Below are 18,258 nucleotides of genomic sequence, written 5' to 3'. Positions count from 1 at the left end.
GGGGGCGCAGCGGGCTTCACTCGCGTGTCTCTCACCGCTCTGGAGCCTGACTGAGGTTTTTTTTTTTTTCCCCCTGTTTGGCAGGCCCTTTTAAACGGCGCGCATGCACAGTGGGCCTGCCGTCAGGGAACGCTGGTTTCTCAGGCCAGGGGGGCCCTGCCCGGGATTTGGGGGGCCCTGCTCTACAGGAGCGGGACGGGTGAGTACCCACTCCTTCTGTTCTCACTCCCTGGGGGGCTGGGCCAGCTCCAGGCAGCCACCTCCTCCCAGGGAGCGAGGAGTTAACCCCTTCCCACCACGAGCCTGCTTACCTCCGGCTGTGCTGGGGGTTGGCAGGGGGCTCTGCAGGTGCTGAGGGGGTGTCTGGGGCGCAGTTCTGTTATGTCTGTTTCTTGGGCTACTATGGCAACATTGTCATCATACATGTATCACTTATGTGTTACATGAGGCAAGTCTGACATGTATACATTGAAAAGTATTGGTGCTAGCACTGACCCTTTGGGGACTCCATTCTTTGGAGCTCATACTCTGCCTTTTTCTCCTTGTCTGGTACTGAGTTTGAATGATCTGCTGGAGATCATGTTCATGATAAAAGTGCATGGCTTGTAGTCAGGCATCAATTGGACTTTCAAGTATGTCAATATCTTACTACAGGTGAGAAATGTTTTATGAAAATGTTTCATGTAATGAGATGTGGTACTTGCATTAAGGAAAAAAATGTTTTCAGGTACTTGTGACTACTCAGGTTTTGTTATGGGAATACAAAGGACAGTAACAATAACTGTTTAAAGCAAAGAGTCTTTTTCCAGTTGCATGAAATGTTAGAGCAAAACCTTATTAATTGATGCATCAGTGTCTTTTGAAGAAAAAGCTTTTCTGCAAGGAAAATGTTTGTATCAGTGAAAACAGACCAAATAATATTTTCCCTTTTGGTCTATTCCTTTTCTATGTAAAATATGCTGTTCATAAATTTCTGTTCTGATTATATAGATTTTTTTAAGGACAAGGACTTTATATTTAAATTACAATTATTAAAGTTGTTTCGTTCAATGTCGTGGAAATATTCATCACTTTCAATGTTTATATGCTCAGTGAAATATGGCAGTAAAAGAAAGTAGATGTCCAACTGCCAGAGAGATAGTTGACACCTGCTGTTGAAATGTAATTGAGCTGAGAAATTTAGTTTGTGGGGGAAAGGACAAACATTAAGATTCTCTCTACAGCTAAATGGGATGTTCTATTATTATTATTATGTAGCAGTGCACAATGACCTCCTTGTCTTGTCCTTCATCCCTGTATTTACGTGTCTTACTTTTTTATATTGGTTTTTATCTTCTTCTTGCCATATACTTCTAATTTTAGATGTGGATTGTTGTGGTTGAGTTAATGAATTCAAAAGCATTCTCTAACATGCAGCATTTGAATCACATGGCAGTGTTACTGCTGTATTGCTGGAGATGTGCTGGTCAACTTAGTACATGTCACAATTTAGAATCTTGAAAATATGAAAAATGAATGTGTGATAATACATTTGTCATAAGTTTCCAAATTTTAAATGTAAGGGTATTAGTAAATTATTCACTTTTCCAGTCGGCAGAAAGCATCCCTTAATAGTAGATAAGATATTTTTAACCAACAGGAAAGTACAAAATTATTGCAATGCCAGTTACAAAGAGAGGGAGCAATTACAGCTGGGGTGTCAAACACCGCTGGTTCATCTGAGTGAAGGCTAGCGTACTCTGCAAAAAGTTCTTCCTCTTGTCGTGAGGGAGAGCTGGGCTTCCAAGTCCGGTCTCTCTCACTGTACAGATTCTGCTACCGCTTGTGAGGGGAAGTATCTTTCTGTGTTTTCATGGTGAGACTTGATAATTAGTAATTAATTTGTAGTCTTACTATTGTGGGCCAGCCTTGTATCAGATCGTTTAACTTTGGTAGATTTTGAGTAACTGAGGTACATATACCAGTGGTAAACCATCATTTGACTTTTCTAAGTACACTATTCCATCTTCACATTAGAGTGAATTATGTTAACGTAGGGCTTTGAGCATAATTCATCCCTTCAGACAGTATCAACTCTCTGTACTTTGCTCTTGCGGAATAGCCACTCCTCAAGGAAGGAGCCCTTTGCCGAGTGTATCTGGTTCCTTTCCGCAGCTTTGGTCCCACATATTTCTTTATAGAGACCTTATCTATATATGGAAATACAGCTAATGGGTCTGGAGTTTATGTCTGTATGAAGAATGGCATTATCTCTCTCAGACCTTTTCAGACTCAACCTTTCTCAATTCTCAACCTTTTCAAACTCAAGGCATCCCTCCGTAACTTTTGTGAACTGAGTGGCACATGAACTGGGAAGTGAGGTGTGACCAGATAAGTCGATATTGCAGACTCGCATTATCCCTGCTTTGCCTCTTAAGATATAAATTAGTTTTTGAAATGGGGTGCCACTCAATTCACAAAAGTTGCAGAGGGATGCCTTGTGATACCCTCCAAAGGGTCTTATGGCACCCTGGTTGAGAATTACTTAGATACTTTCCTTCTTTGCATGGGCTTCTTTCCTTAGCACTACACAATGAGAAAGCACATAGAGATCGTATTTTATGAATTATGTGTAGAATTTTTCAGCATTGTTATTGTAAATAAATTACAGATTCACTGGCTTTTTATTATACTGAATTTGGGGCTTTGGATGTTCTTTATAATTCGAGTTCTGATAATCAGCATTTGCATTTTTTGCTTTGTATGTGCCCAAAGGGATGTATGAGCTGCGGTACCATAATTATTACATTCATAATTAAATAATATAAATATAAATTTGTATAAAGAATTAAATATATCAGGTTTTACACTTTATATCAGCCATATTTCTGCTGGTTGTTTTATTTATTTATTTATTTTTAAAGCCCACAGGATTGGCAATTTCAGGCAGATGTGTGTCTATTCCTCAGGCATCAGTGGTTGTAAGTTAACTATAAAAAGTTATAACCATCTGTGTAACAAGATGGCAGAGATCTGCTCTTGCCTGTTACTATAAATAAGGAAGAGATTTGTTTGACTTCATAGACATAGGATTTATAAAGACTATACGTGTCAAATCATAACTATGTGCCATGCTGCTGGGATGTGTCTGCAGCCAACTACCTGGGGTGGTCTTCCCTTCAGACTTTTTTGTGAGGCACAGCAACTGTGCAGAAATGTCTGTATAGCACAATATGTGATGAATTATATGTGTATTCTACCTGCGGGGAAATGCCTGATTTTCATAGATAATCTTATCTGCAAGAGCAGAGGTAAAATGGACTTGTAAAATGAGCCACTTGCTAAAAAAAATACAATAAAATCAGTGTCAAATTAAGTCTTGAAGCTTCACACCCTTCTGCAAAAGCTATGTATCATTTTTCCTTTTGAATTGGCTTGTTTCTAAAGGATATGTATATCAGGGAAGAGTATAAATTTCATTTTACAGCATCTTTTAACAGTAATTGGACTGTTAAACACTAGGACTGCCACCTCCCTACTAAGAAACATTTGAATTTCAGTGACTTTCTTTGGCAAGACTCCAGTAAAACAGTCAATTAAAATATTGTTTTCATGATAATTGACCCAATCAATTTACATTAAAAAGCCTACAATTTTATGTATAGTTTACACTCTACAAGAAATACTTATCTGTGGGCAATAAGATAGCAATAGCCAATTCTGGCCGCTTTTAAAACATGGTTTTCCTTCCTACTTTCAGTATATTTTTTCCTCAACCTTACTATTCATAGGTTTGTATAAGTGAAGATAGCTGATTTGTACTGAATAGGATCAAAAGTACAGAAAACTGCTTTTGATTTTAAAATGTATTCATTTCAATAGTGAAAGCAAACAAACAACTCTATGCCTGTCTAACATGTCTACTACTAACGTTGCCTCAACCTATATAAATATGTATGTTATGGATTGTTTCATTTTTGTAGAAGAGGTTTTTTCAAAGCACTGCTATCCATACTCAGATATTGATGGATGGTTTCATTGCAACTGGATTGCTACAGCAGTTGGATGTTATTTTTGTAGCTTTTCATTCAAGGAGTTTCTGTTTTTGAACAGCTTTGTGTCACTGCATTGCAGTGCAGTCAAATGAGACTTGCAGCTGTGTCCAGAATTTGAGGTGGTCTCCATTACTTACTGATAGTGTCATTTACATAGGTTTACATGGTGGGTTGGGAAATGCAGCACTCTGGAATAATACTATTAGGAAATAATGAAAGGGTGAAATATGTACATATATAAAACAAATCCTGTTAGATTCTGAGAATGTATTTGGCTTCTGTTTAATGTGTTTGGCTGTTTGCACACAGTACACATGGTCTGGAATAGAAACTGGATGTTTAAAATCTCTCCCTCCTCCTTGCTGTCCAGCTCACTATTTGTCTATTTACTGTTTCTTTATTTATCTTAGTGTTTCCATTTTAAATATTTGTCGTTTATATAAGATAACACACTGATACAGTCCCCACAGAATTGTTTTAAGAGGTTTAACTTCTAATACTTGAGCAGAAGATAAATAAAACAAAAACAGTCTGTGGTTACAAAACCTAAACCATGTAAAATAAGTAAGTGTAATAGTGTAGTCAGGAAATGTTTCATAATGCTATGCAACTCAGTCCTTGCCACCGTTGGCAGGACAGTGGCAAATGGTTGGAGGAAAAGTATTGGATGCGGTTTCCAATTGTTGTGTTTTCCACTTAGTTTCCAGATGGATATCCATTGTATTTAAGAGAAACATAATACTGGAAGGGATCTCTTGGATCATCAAGTCCAGTTCACTGTAGGTGCAGGAACTACATTATATTAGCTATTTCATAAATTTATCGATTTTCATCTTCAGAGTAATCTTTTTCCTCACACTACTACGTTTGGAAAGCTCTTCCAGTACTTCACAGCTCTAGTGATTAGACACTTTTTTTCTAATTTCCAGGCCAAATCTATTTATTTCATTTATCAATTTATATTTAATCAAATGGAATACACCAACTGAATGACAGAACAAGCTATAAACAACTTATAAACAATGGCACTGAGGGATAAGTTTAGAGTGACAGTTTTAGTTTGGATATCCATTGCAAAGCATTGTCAGTAGCCTGGTGCAGGTCTTCAGTACAGCCAATAAAATGATAAATATGACACTCCGTGATATGTGCTATGGTTTGGATTTTGTCACACTCACACTTGGGGTCTTTAATAAAATTCCATTTATGTAGTAGGTAGTTGCATCTATTTTGTCCAGTATGAGCCCTGCTCAGTGTTGCCCAGCTGTGCCTTGGTAAAGCAAAGCCAGGGGGTTTAGATGTGGGGTTTGTAATGAGAAATTTCTTAATTATGTCAATTGTGTTCCATTGCTGGATCCATTCTTCCTTGATGTCAAAGTTTACATCATTCCACTCTTTTTCCACACTCTAAAAGGGCCTTCTCTGCTTAAGCCATGGCCCAAGGGGGGTTGTTGTATTTCTCGAAAATTGGTAGTGAATTGAATGTGAACAGTTTTTTGTAGACTCCTAAAGCAGCCTGTTTACATCATAGGTCAGGAGGAAGGATATCCAATAGAACAGACAGCCAGGAAACAGGAGTGGATCTGCAAGTACTGGGTCTTGTGGTTTCCTTCAGTTGAGAGCCAGTCAGGCTGGTATGGGCACTCATGCTCCAAAACGGGGCACAATACTCAGCCACTGAATAAACAAGGGCCAGCACCAATGTTCTGAGAGCTTCCCCAACTCAGACCAGCCAGTTTTAAGATCATGTTGTGTGGCAAGTTTGTTCTTAATTATATGTAGATGATGTTTATAGGTGAGGCTACAGTGGAGGTGTACTTCTAAATATTTGGGGTTGAGTTTCTAGTTGACTGGTTTTATTCATAATTCCCATTTTTCTGTTGTCAACATTGTCTTTTAGCTTAAACAGCCCATATCTTTCCCTTATCAGTGTATTTATAGATTGCTAAACTTGGGTGAGCAAAATAGTGCAAAGTATTCTTGATAAGGTCATACATGAGGGTCTTGTGCAATGGCACTCTGCTTCCCTATGTCTACTGGAAATGTCTTGACTGATACATTCTTGGATAGCATTCACCTTTTTCATGGCTGTATCCTGTTGACAGCTCATTGTTATCCTTTGGTTCACAAGTGCACCCAGGTTTTTGTCTTCCTCAGTGGTCTCTAATTACAGAATCTCCAGCTTTCAGGAGAAGTTGTTGTTTTTAGCGTTGAGTTTGATGACTTCACATTTTCTAGTACTGAATTTCATCCCATTTCTTTCATTCCATTCCTTGGGATCGTCCATTTATTTCTTTATGATGTCTCAATCCTTCTCTGTATTGACAATGCCTCCTAACTTTGTGTTACCAGCAGATTTTATCAGCGTACGCTTACTTTTTGAGTCAATGTTAGTAACAGGAACATTTAAACAAGATCAGTACCAAGCCAGAACTTTGAAGAACTCTTATCTCCCTCCAGTCAGGATTTCCCTTTTTTGCACTATTCATTGCCAGCTCCCATTTAGACTCATAGGAAAATTAAAGCTAGAGGTTACTTTATGAAGTAATTTAGTCTAACTCGCTGTTCAAAGCAGGAATAAGTCTGATCTAAACTACCTCATTCAAGTGTTTTGTTTAACCTGCTTTTAGAAGCTTCTAATGATAGAAATTCTACAGCTTCTGTAAGTTAGCAAATCTACTAATGGCTGAATTAATAGTTGCCTATATATGATACTTTACCAGCATTCAAATATAACGTGTCCTTTATCTCAAAAATCAGTTAAATCATCAAAGAAAGATGTTAGGTTGGGCTTGTACCACCAACACTGGGAAACCGTGTTGCATTTAATCCAATCTTCCAGTTACTTCCTTTGTTCTAAAGCACTGGTATTCAACCTTGTAGCCCCACAGGGTTATAGAGTGCTGCAGAGCCAGTCTGCTAGCCAGATCATGCAAGTGGGGTCAGTCTGCAGGCTGGATCAGAGTGCTGGATCTAACCATGAGCACTGGGGATGATCCTGTGTGTGCCAGAGCATCCCTGCATGCTACAGATCTGGCCGTGGAGTGACCCCAAGTATGTACTGGCTGATCTATGCACTGATGTGACCTGCACATACAGCTGTCTCATGTGGTCCGTGGGGCTCTCCATGGATCTAGAGATTTAACAGCAGGGGAGCAGTAGCAGAATTAATTGCTGCTACTTCAGGGGCCATGGCAGTTAACACTGCCCAGTGTTCCCCTTCTGCCGAATTTCCAGACCCATGGGGAGCCACAGGAGCCAGATGACATGGCCCTGCAAGCTAAATTTGTCCCATGGATCAGAGGTTGAGCAACGACTGTTCTAAAGCCTTGCATTGCATACTAGGAAGTCAGGCTAACAGGCCTATAGATGCCCAGATCACCTTCCTTCTCCTCTCTATAGATGACTTGCTGGTACTGATTAATTTATTAATAGAATGCAAGACATGTAAAACCATCAAATGACAGTTTTGCAAAATTCTATTTTCCCATTCATCCAAAGTGTCTTTTTTAAATAAGTGTATAAATACCATTCATTTTTTATCATCCTAGTAAAAGGTCACTCAGTATTTTTTGTATTCAGACTGATAGATCATCTTTATGATATTGCAAGGCTGGTTTATGACAAGACATAGATTTTGACTTACATGTGGGGGAGAAAAAAATGTATTAATACAAGCAGAATGTGGTTATATAAGGCCAGGGGTAAATGATACCAAAAATTCAGAGGGATACTTCATGTTAACATCCCAACTTGTCATTAATCACCTTTCTCTGAATATCCACACAGCTGGTAGCCAGAATTCTAGTGCCTGTCAATCCTGAGTGCAGTAGGTGGAGAAGGGACCAACTTAAACTAAGTTCATATCCCAAATGGGCTAGCTGAATTGAGGCAGGACAACAACTGCAGTTCTTCCATTCAAGGGCCGTTCTTTTTGAGGAATGCCTTTTGTTAAGGATATAGTAATAATCCATTCCTGAGTATTTCCCCGGTACTATTGAGATGCTGTGCCTCCTCCTGCATTCCACACATTAGTACAATGTTCCTCCCAAAATTGATATGGGGCTACTTCATGTTCATGCCCAACTCCTAACAGGTGGCAACCAGAGTCTTGAACTTATGTATGTTAGCCACACTTGCCTACATAGAAACATAGTACATAATAAAAACGTAACAAAACAGTACAACATAAGCGTTATGTAAGTGCTCAGACTCCCTGTATTCTTGGACATTAGACCAAGTGATACAAGACAGACCCTAACATCATTATGGGCAATAGAGACAAGAGATGATGAAAATCACCTGCTTCATCAACTGTTAACTGAATACTTGAACAGAACATTGAAGCTTAAGAGGCTCAAAGGTTGTATACCATTTGTACATGAAGCCCTGAAGCTCCTGGAAGAGCTTGGGGATACTGAACCAAAGGTATGGTCAGCAATGGAGTGGGCCAACAGCTGGGAAATGTCAGATCTATTCCAACAGCATTTTATACCAACACCAAACAAGCCTCCTATCGAGTATGACCTTGACAGAGAAGCCTGGATCAAGCTGAACAAACTTGAGATTTGGATATGGATACTTCAAAACAACACTTCACAAGATGAACATCTTGGACAGTCCCCTGTATGAATGCGGTGTCCAACAGTATAGGACTTAATCAAAAGCCATAATCTCTACAAATGCCCTGATGGGGCAGATGGAATCCATACATTAAGTGATAATACCAGACAGAGTGCACATCTACACACAGCTCTACAGCACTACTGTTACTGCGCTGTCATTTAGTACTTCTTTTTGGAAGCACTAAATGACGGCACAGTAACACTTTGTACTGCACTGTGCACACGGTTATTTTTAGCTGCTGCGTCACCATAGCGATACACTAAACTGAGGGAGCACATCACTACGGCAACATAGCTACACGGTCACGTTTTTTGCCCGTGGACGCTACATCACCATAGTGTGTTGCTGTGGTGATTACAACATCACGTGTAGGCATGTCCAGTGGCTCATTAATTTGAAAGTTGGTGTCTGATGCCATATGAAAGAGAGAGCACCCAGACTATTTTCATTATTCGGTGCAATTGGCATAATTGTCAGTTTTCAGAAGTAAACATCACTGTACTATTAATGAAGGCTTCCTAGTATGCTTTATAGCCCAAATGAAGTTTTTTGCCAGTGAAATCCTAGAAATATAGGCCTGAAAACAGATACCCTCAAAGGTGCAGAAGTAGACACAGCACCAGAGAGTGGTGCAAACAGAGATCCATAATGAAATCCCATTTAGTTCTGTTATCAAGATAACTCCCAAGAGCATACATCTGTTTTAATCTTGGCAGCAAGTTGCTTGTGGTGAAGAGATTGAGACCTTCTGTCCCACAGAGTGTTCCAAGTAGATTAAAAAAAACTATGAGCCCCCAACTGAAAAAAACCCTCGAATTGGCTCATTTTTGTCCCAGCCATATCAACATCCTTTAATTACTAGGTTCTGTTCTTGGAGCCACTCTTATTTTGCTGGGTGTTCAACTGGATGCCTAAAATGGCTGACTTGATATACCTCGGCAACTAGTTTTTCCCCAAACACGGGAAAGACCCCAAGCTACTGATCCAAGAAGTGAATCAAAGTATTCATATTGTAGCAGGCTCACTGAAGTCAAATGATCTAAGTATTAGCAAGCAATAACAAGAAAACTGACATGTTGTATTTCACTTCAGGCATCTGCTAAAGATATGCAAAGCAATACAGGAAATGGCGCAACTCATGTATATAGCCTTTTCAATACAGATTCATCTCTGAAAGGCAAATCTCCGTCCTCCCGCTTGAAATGCACACAATTTAACACTTTTGAGCAAGTCCTGATAATTTAGCCCAGTTAAAATTTTGAGCATTTAAATCCCTGCCTAATTATATTCACCTTATTTTTTTCCTTCCATAGTGTTGCATCTGTGTGTTTAAAGTTCAGTTTTCTGTGCTGTATCCCTGTGATATTTTCAGGACATAAAATAGGATGTTTCCAAATACCAACCAGAGACCGATACTATGCAGCAGTTCAGCAGCAAATACCTACTTTGGGTATTCAACAATAATTGGGATCTGTATATTGGCCTTAAGTGAACTCACACTAGTAGTAAAATCTAACTACCAACCATTTGGCAAACTACTATAAGCAGTAGCAAATTTGCTTCTGAGTTTGATCTTTGGATATACCTCTCTCTGAGATTTTAGACTAAAGCTGTTTAAAGTATGCTATTTTCATATTGCAGAGAACTTAAAATGAGGACAGATGAGTATTGCTTAAAGCTGCCTTGCAAAGCTGTCATGAAAATTTACCAGCTCAGCACAAAATCTGCACACTCACCTTTTACAAAGGTGATCAAATCTAATTATAATTTATTTTCCTAACAACGAAAGGAATTAAAATTTAGTAAGGCTGTGGGGTGGTCTCTTTCCCAGGATAACCATGGGATTTTGATTGTTTTTACTGAAACTTGTTCTGTTCCTAATGAAGTCCATATAACTGTAGATGTTCTTATTATCTGTACAGATATATAATCCTTGTTTGAATCCTATTGAGAATTTGGCTTCAATTATGCCTTGTGTCCATGAGTTCCACATCTAAGAGGTGGCAGCAGAAGTAGCAATCCCCCCATCCCAGGATGGTCTATTCCACGGCTCATTGGTGGGTCTTGAGATGACGAAAGAGGTGTATCTTATAAAAATAAATAAAAAAATATTTTTATCATTTTAAATCTTTAAAGAATATACTTTAATGCATTTCAATATAAATGAGCATCTCGTTGTGTTGAGACAGTAGACATATGTTAGCATACATACTATTAAATTATCAATCAATATTGATAATTTTCTCTCTCTTTTTTTAATTCTCTTCTTTAATACAATATTTACTCAAATATAAGATGAGATTTTTTTTTTTCCCCAATCATCATGGCGGAGGAGTGAGGGGAAGCTCCTTCTCTTACATTTGTATATAAGGAAACGTTATTAAATACATTGCCCATCATTAACCTTCTGCAAAAAACAGCATGTGCTCAGTAATGGAAACCAACTATCAAGTTAATTTAAATGCAGCCATCACTGAGCATGACTGTAAAACACATGGCCCATATTTGGCAAACAAGTTGACAGGAAGCTACCACAAGGATAGGTATAGTACAGCCAGTCTGAATAAGGTGTATCTAACTGCCCATTGGGTGCAGTCCCCCTCAGCACTCTCTCTTTTTGAAGTCATGGTGAGTTGCTGTATTGAATACGTTTTGACTTCCTCTTCACCCCCACAGCCAAGCTGTGCCTTTTTTTTACAGATCTAGATCAGGGACAGAAGTTGCACATAAACGAGTTTAAGTGATTAGAAACTGGTTTAAACCTGTAATGAAACAGGAGCTCAGTGCACGTAAACTAGTTTCAAAGCTAAATCTGGTTGAATGTGTCAGACTTAACTGGTTTGGGTCAATCCATTTTATGAAATTTTTGTCCCAGACCCCTTCCTAGTTCAAGTTAAATCAGAGTCCACCCCAGGATCCCAACATGTTTTGCAGCCCTAGACTGGGCTGTCTGCTCCAGAGAGCAGGGCTGATCCCACCCCTCTGCTCCCTAGCTGGAGCAGTGAGGGCTGCCTGACAGGAGGGTGGAGGGGGTAAGCCCAGTCTGCAGGGGGAGGGGGGATGCCCCCCACCCCGGCACACCCCAGCTGGGGTCTGGGGCTAGGGAGGGGGTTTAAACACCCCTTCCCCTGATCACACTTAATGCTGACTGTAACTGGACTACAAATCCCAGAGGCACCTAGAAGCAGGAAGAGGAAGTGATAAGCAACCCTGTGGAATCCTGCTACTCTGATTCTGTACTGCAAATGCTAGAGACCTTGGCAGCAGCAGGAAGAGGAAATGAACATACAGCCCATGCTGGCTGCATGCCAGAGAGCCATGCTGTAATGCCCCCGGGCTTCTGGTCTGAGCCACTGCAGGCATGTGGCTGCATTTCCTGAAATAAAGGTATGCGTCTTTTCACTTAAGTTTCAGTTTAATTTCTGCAGCTTAGACTAAATTGCAAAGACTGAATCAATTCAGCCTTGGACTTTTTGACTGTCTGTACTTAGCCTAAATGTCTGGCAAACATCACCAAATGGGGCCTCAAGCTGTTCACTCAAAATCCTTCTCTTGCCCTCTCTCTCAGCCTGTCGCATATGATTAGTGTGGCCTTGACCTCCATGAGGTAGAGCTAGACCAGGCTGTCCGGCACTTCATCTGCCAGGAGCAGATTTTTGGACCATGCCAGGACTTGGCAAGAACACCTGGTTGTAGTCATAGGGAGGCAGATAATTAACACGTGTCCATTGTGGGGAATATCTGGAATGCACGCACATAGTGAACAGTGTTGAGCTGTGGGGTCACCATGGCTTGAAATGCTGTTGACTTTTCTGGGGGCCAGCCCAATGAACTATATAGTAATCATGAGCCTTTTGGCTTTGGGCTGATATCATGCACAGTTGGTACTATACGTAGGTCCAAAAGTGCTGCCTAAAAATATGTTTGTAGAGTACATGTGCTAAAATTTAGAGTGGTTTCAAAAAAAGGTAAATTTCTCAATTCTGGATGAATTAGATTACTACAGGCATGTTTATTTCAAAGTCATTTTTTTCAAATTTGCCCCTTCCATGTGCTCAGGGAATGTGGGGTCTCACAGTAAGTGGAGGTGGGGAGAAGGAGGAGGAGGGTCTTTAGGAGGAAGAAGGTGTTGGTAGAGGGCAAGGGAGGCACCTGTCCTCCTCCCAAATCTCTTTTCTTTGCCATAGCAATGGGAGGGGGACAAATTCAAGGCAGACCTCCAATAGTTAGATTCTACACCTGGCAGATTGTAACAAATATATATATACATATTTTCCATATATAGAGTCTAATTATTGGGAGGTTGTCTTACATTCAAGTAAATATGGTATTAAACCATGCTGTTCTTTTGATCATACATAATATATTTTTTTCCATAGTTCTAATAATTTTCATTACTCACTTCTGCATGTCCTCTACAGAGAGAGGTATCCATCTTAAATATCAAAATAGCAATAAAATAAATATAAACTGCATGCACATTGGCAATGCTTTGAAAACCATACAGTAGCCTGGCCTGAGGAGATGACAGTGTAAAGGTGTGATCCTTCGGTCACTAGTCAGAGGAATTGCACTGAAATAAAGATTTTTATGAGTGGGCCCAAGGGGGCAAACCGTGAGAGCTGCTTAGCATCTATAACTCTTCTGTGTATTGGGTGGGAGTATGGCAGGTATTCATGACTTGGTTCTAAATTAAGATAAGGGTTGTGAGAGATGGCTAATGTGGAAGGAATGAGAAGGGGTTGATCTAAATTTGTTCTTAATTTCCTTTTTTGGAAAAAAATTGTGAAATAAGCATGTTGGTTTGGGAAAGGAAATTAATTTTCAAAAATATATTGGCTACCTGTAGACATGCTGGTTCACTTCTAATTAGAACACCTCAAAGCAGACTCAATTAATTGAGTCTTCTCCACATTCTAATTGGAACGCTCCAGCATTGCCTCACTGTCGCATGTGTTAAGGTCCTTCAGATTTTAAAATGGTTGTGGGGTTGTTTTAACTAAAACTTGTCGAATTAGTTAATTTAAAGTGCCCCCATGGCCATTTAAAAATGCAGGGGGCTTAATGTTTATGATGGTGTAAACCGTTTTTAATTAGAGCAGCTGTTGGGAACCACTCTAATTAAAATGGCCCCTCCTCACCATCCCTGAGCATGTGTATATGCACCTATTGGTTTTAAACCTGGTGGCCGGATTCTGATGTCAGTTATAGGTTTCTCAGCATACCTCTAGCTGGCTCAATGAATTTCTTCAATTCAATAGATGTCGGGGTGCTGAAGGCTTCAGGATTAGGGCCTAGCTCCAAACTTGATTGCCATAATTGTGTGGCTTACAACATAGCACCATCATATTAATGGCTGTCATTTTTAAAGACTGTTATTTCCAGTGACCACAAATAACCCATAAGAAAACCAGCTTTTGATGTGCTACGTCTGTCTCTGCTTCTGTGAGCTGGCGTAACTCTATTAATGGTAAGTCCTGCAGTGGTGCACTCCTGCATGCACTTGGTCTTTAAGTTTCAGATTTTTTGAGTCACCCATGTACAAAAGTAGTCTTCTGCTTTTTCAAATAATGGCTTTCTTTCCTTGTTTGTATAACTATAACAGCTGAACCCATTTTCTTCAAACTTTCAGGAATATGTCCTTTTTTAAACTTTACCTTTAGATTCAAAACAGCCATGAACACCTGCAAAGGATGAATATTTGAAAACACATGAGCTTAATAAACCTGGTAACCTTAATTCTTGCTGCCACAAAAGCTCTTGTTATTTGCTTTACGATGTCCTATATGTATTGGGTAATGACACAAAAATGTGTGCCTCCTATAAATAATGATTCCAGCTGAGGGTCTTTTTATAACATAATGCACAAACAAGCTGAAATGAGATGCGTGTCATTGGGAAATGGCTTTAAAAGCCTGGACACAAGTTTGAATTTTCTCACTGGCTCCCCTTAACGTTACCCTGCATCAATAAAATCCGCAGGAATGTGTCTACCATGTTGTCCTTTTAAAATGCCCATTTTTAATAGCAATGAGACGCAATGCATTTCTGAGGGATTATTGCATTTCTCAGGTGGCTGAAGCCACTCACCCTTCATCCTTGTGCCTTACAATGCATTCGAGGTGAGCAATAACCCCCAGCAAGGCACTGCCTGTCTTATCTTATTGCTTAATTATTATACCTATTTAATGCTACTTAGAACATTGTCAGCGGTTGAGAAAAGGTAATTATCACTAGTCAAATGAAAAACACTTTTTTGGCTGCCTTGCGGATACACATTTTACTGGTACCTTGATACATAATGAAGCCTGATAGCAAAACTTTTGCTTGTCTCTTCTTCAAGCCACAGCTGTTTCCCTGCTAAATTCATCCCATCTGTCTCCCCTTCCGTAAGGCTGTAGGCAGTATAGCATAAGTACAGAAGCAGTTCAGTGCTATTTTGGATAAACATAGCTGAAATTTGAATCTTTGCCATTTGCAATGCACACATTTTGTTTTACTGCTGTAAAGAGAACTGTCAAAATAAAAACTACATGGGTAATTTACTGAAATACAGTCAAATAAAAGGATGATCAAAGGGGAAAAAATGAAAATGTGTGTGTAGGGTCAGTCTTGATATCTGAGTAATATAATCATTGACCTTTTGACATGGATGGCTTTAAAGCTATTGGCAACGAGCACTCAGAGCACTTTGAATTAAAGTGTAGCACAAAGAAGTTCATATCCTGGTGCCAAAAGGTTAATAGTAACATGTACCCATTTGTGATAGTGCCACATGTGGTAGCTGACAGGCTATCAAATTTGACTCACTTTTTTTCTACGTGCATATATCATTTATTGCATTAGTTAATGTCTTCCTATAGTTTAGTACTTAGGATCACTTCTACAATATGTTTCATTCCCAGTAGAAATGTGAGGCACCGTTAACTGCTTTTGCCAGGAAGGTTAACCATCTCCACCTACCTAGTGTATTAGTTGACATGGTCAAATACATGTTCTTGCTTTATGTTGTACATGAAAGAATGTTTCTAAACTAGATAGGGCTAAACTTTGTGTCTGAAATGTGCAGACTTCCTAGAACCAGAGATTCAAATCCCCAGAGGGTCTACTCAGCACATTGTCACTGCAATGTAGATAAGTTTAATACTTGATTGTACAAGAGGACCATAAAAATAATGACGTGCCTATTCTGTGTGGGCATTAAAGATTCCCTGGTACTACTTGCAAGAATTGGAATTTGGCATTATATCTTCACTACAGTTTCCCTTCTACATTGTTGCATGGTATGCTGCCCATCTCAAATGTGGCTCTATTGCATTAACACCTAGTCACACAGTCAGTAAAGTACTTCTGAAACTTTTGGGAGGAAAGCTGAAGAAAACCTGAAGAGCTTTTCTGTAGTTACTTTCTATATGAACGTGAGGTGTCCTATGGCCAATCCCACATTTTGTAAATGTAGCATCTTAGACTAAGAATTAATTCTTCTAAAACCACAATTTGTTTTTAAAAAGTAGAAATGGACCAAACTATATTTTACTTGACCTAGAAAATTTTCTCCTTGCAAAGAAAGCAAAACCAAAATCAGTCAACTTGAGGGAACAGTAAACTGACCCTAATAGAAAATTCATCTAAGTGTTAAAGGTGACTAAAATACTTTGGAAAAATATTGAGGTGACTTACCACTAGTAACTACAGTTACTGATCATTCCATACTATGTAGCAGGTCCCAAGAGGCCAAAATTTCTACAATCTAAGATTAGTTTCATCAGCACAGAAAGAAAGGTGTGATCCTATCCCATCTCTATCTTAAGTGGTACTTATGCAACGTTTAGGATTCTGTCACTATACCTGAGCCTATTCTACCCCCAAAAATGGTCACAAAAATGTTAAGATGTTTGGATTCATTATGTGCATCCAGTTCTGGGGTGGGGGGTCGGACTCAATCTGCTAAGGTCCCTTCTGACTATAATATCTATAAATCTATAAAAAGATTCCTAGACCACTGGGCTGCTGCTCATGCTTAGAAACAAGCTAGAACAGCCACCTAAGTGGCTGACTCCTACATGAGCTCTATTGCAGTTCATTTCCGTCAAGGAAGAGCATAATAAACTCCACGTAAGCCTCTGATCCTCTTAGAGGGAAAAAAGCACATAATGTAACTGCCTGAAGCTGAGTTTATCCTATTCAGGTTGGCTTATGGAGCAGAAAGGAATGCAAGAGCCATTGGCCCAGAAGTGCAGCCTGCAAGGTGGAGACCATATCCTAGTGAGGAAGCCTCTCTGCTGGAAGAGAGGAAGCTCTGGGTTCTCCTGCCCTCTTGTACTGCTTATGCACTTTTAATTAAAGAGTAACTGGATAAAATGCATAAATGACAGTGGGAACAGGGGCCAGCCTCCTTCCCAGGGGAGTCCCACCCTTGCCACAGAGTGATATTCCACCTCGCTTACATTTCATTAGGCCCCATGAATTTTTCACTTCTGTTTGTGTAAAGTACACAGTAGGAGCTCTTCTCAGCACATGTAGCAGTATACTGCAACAGGCTCACAAAATACTACTCACTGCCATAAAATGCAGCATTGGGATCAGTACTGTAGAATACTGTAAGTATCTTTTTCTTTTAGTTAGAGTTGGAATAAAATTTACGCAGTAGGGCTATACATTTGAAATATTTACAGTTGTGATCTATAGCGTAGATACAGATGTGGATGGTTTTATCCAGGAGTCTGAATTTCAGTTTAGTTGCTAAAACTAAGCCGTATGCTACTAACATAAACAGTGACCGCATTAGGACCAGAGCCCTAGTTCTTCAGCTTGAAGAAACACAGGACTCTAGCATTGGAATCAAATGCTAATCTCCCCAGGCCAGCAATAGTAGTAAGTTCCCTATCCTTTCTGTGGGCCAGTCAGTTGTGACCACTATCACGGGTATAGGGGCAGTACATGTTGAACTTCAGATAGCAGAACACTGTGAGGTTTTCAGTTTTGAAGGCCTTGTAGGTCTAAGCAGAACGCTTACATCGGAAGCCTCTGTCCAGCTTGACTTGACTGTTTTCTTCATGTTACCTCTCTGAAGTGTTTAAATGAAGGTGGCATGCTCTGGTAAATTATGGGAATTCTAGCCAGCTTCTGCACAATCATTTAGATGAAGGACACTGCAGGTTGGAGCTAGATAAAGATTAAAAAAACAGGGAGAAGTTTGTACAGTACAGTATCCAGAGCTCAAAGGTACATCCACAAGTATATGTTTTTATCAACTTCAACTAAGAGGGTTGTTGTAAGCTCCCTTGGAAAACTATAAGGCCCATTATACTGCAATACAGAACCAAGGGCTAGGACCTTCTTGCATTTAAAAAAAAAAAATGTAAGGCCAAATTGTGTAAGTCCTACAAGACCAGGACCTATCTTTTAGAAACAGTATACATTGGCTTGATTAGGTGTATTTTTGAGACCACAGTTTAAAACATTTTCAGTACAAGGAAAATATTGAATGTTTAAAAAAGGGTCTGTTCACTGTTCCAGTATGCTTCACCCCTCCCTTCTCTCCCTTCCTCCCCAAAAAGGCATGCTCCTGTGCTATTTTCTCTATAGGAAGGTCTAC

General features: G+C 39.6%; 1 protein-coding gene across 3 annotated transcripts in view; it reads left to right on the top strand.

Annotated features, from left to right (window-relative positions):
* Nucleotides 1-18,258, top strand: part of SDCCAG8 (serologically defined colon cancer antigen 8) — a 153,254-nt gene that overhangs the window by 98,007 nt on the left and 36,989 nt on the right. Inside the window, exon 17 of one of the 3 annotated variants that reach the window (XR_002103673.1) lies at nucleotides 14,046-14,130. The exons of the other annotated variants lie outside the window; for them this stretch is intronic. The gene's annotated coding sequence lies outside the window, so the exon portion shown is untranslated. The remainder of the gene's footprint in view (nucleotides 1-14,045; nucleotides 14,131-18,258) is intronic. 3 annotated transcript variants of the gene reach the window in all.

This window comes from Crocodylus porosus, unplaced genomic scaffold, assembly GCF_001723895.1.
Source record: "Crocodylus porosus isolate Cpor-Errol unplaced genomic scaffold, CroPor_comp1, whole genome shotgun sequence".
In the NCBI taxonomy this organism is placed as follows: domain Eukaryota; kingdom Metazoa; phylum Chordata; order Crocodylia; family Crocodylidae; genus Crocodylus; species Crocodylus porosus.
Note: the sequence above shows the minus strand (reverse complement) of the source record. Positions and strands in the feature narration are given on the sequence as shown.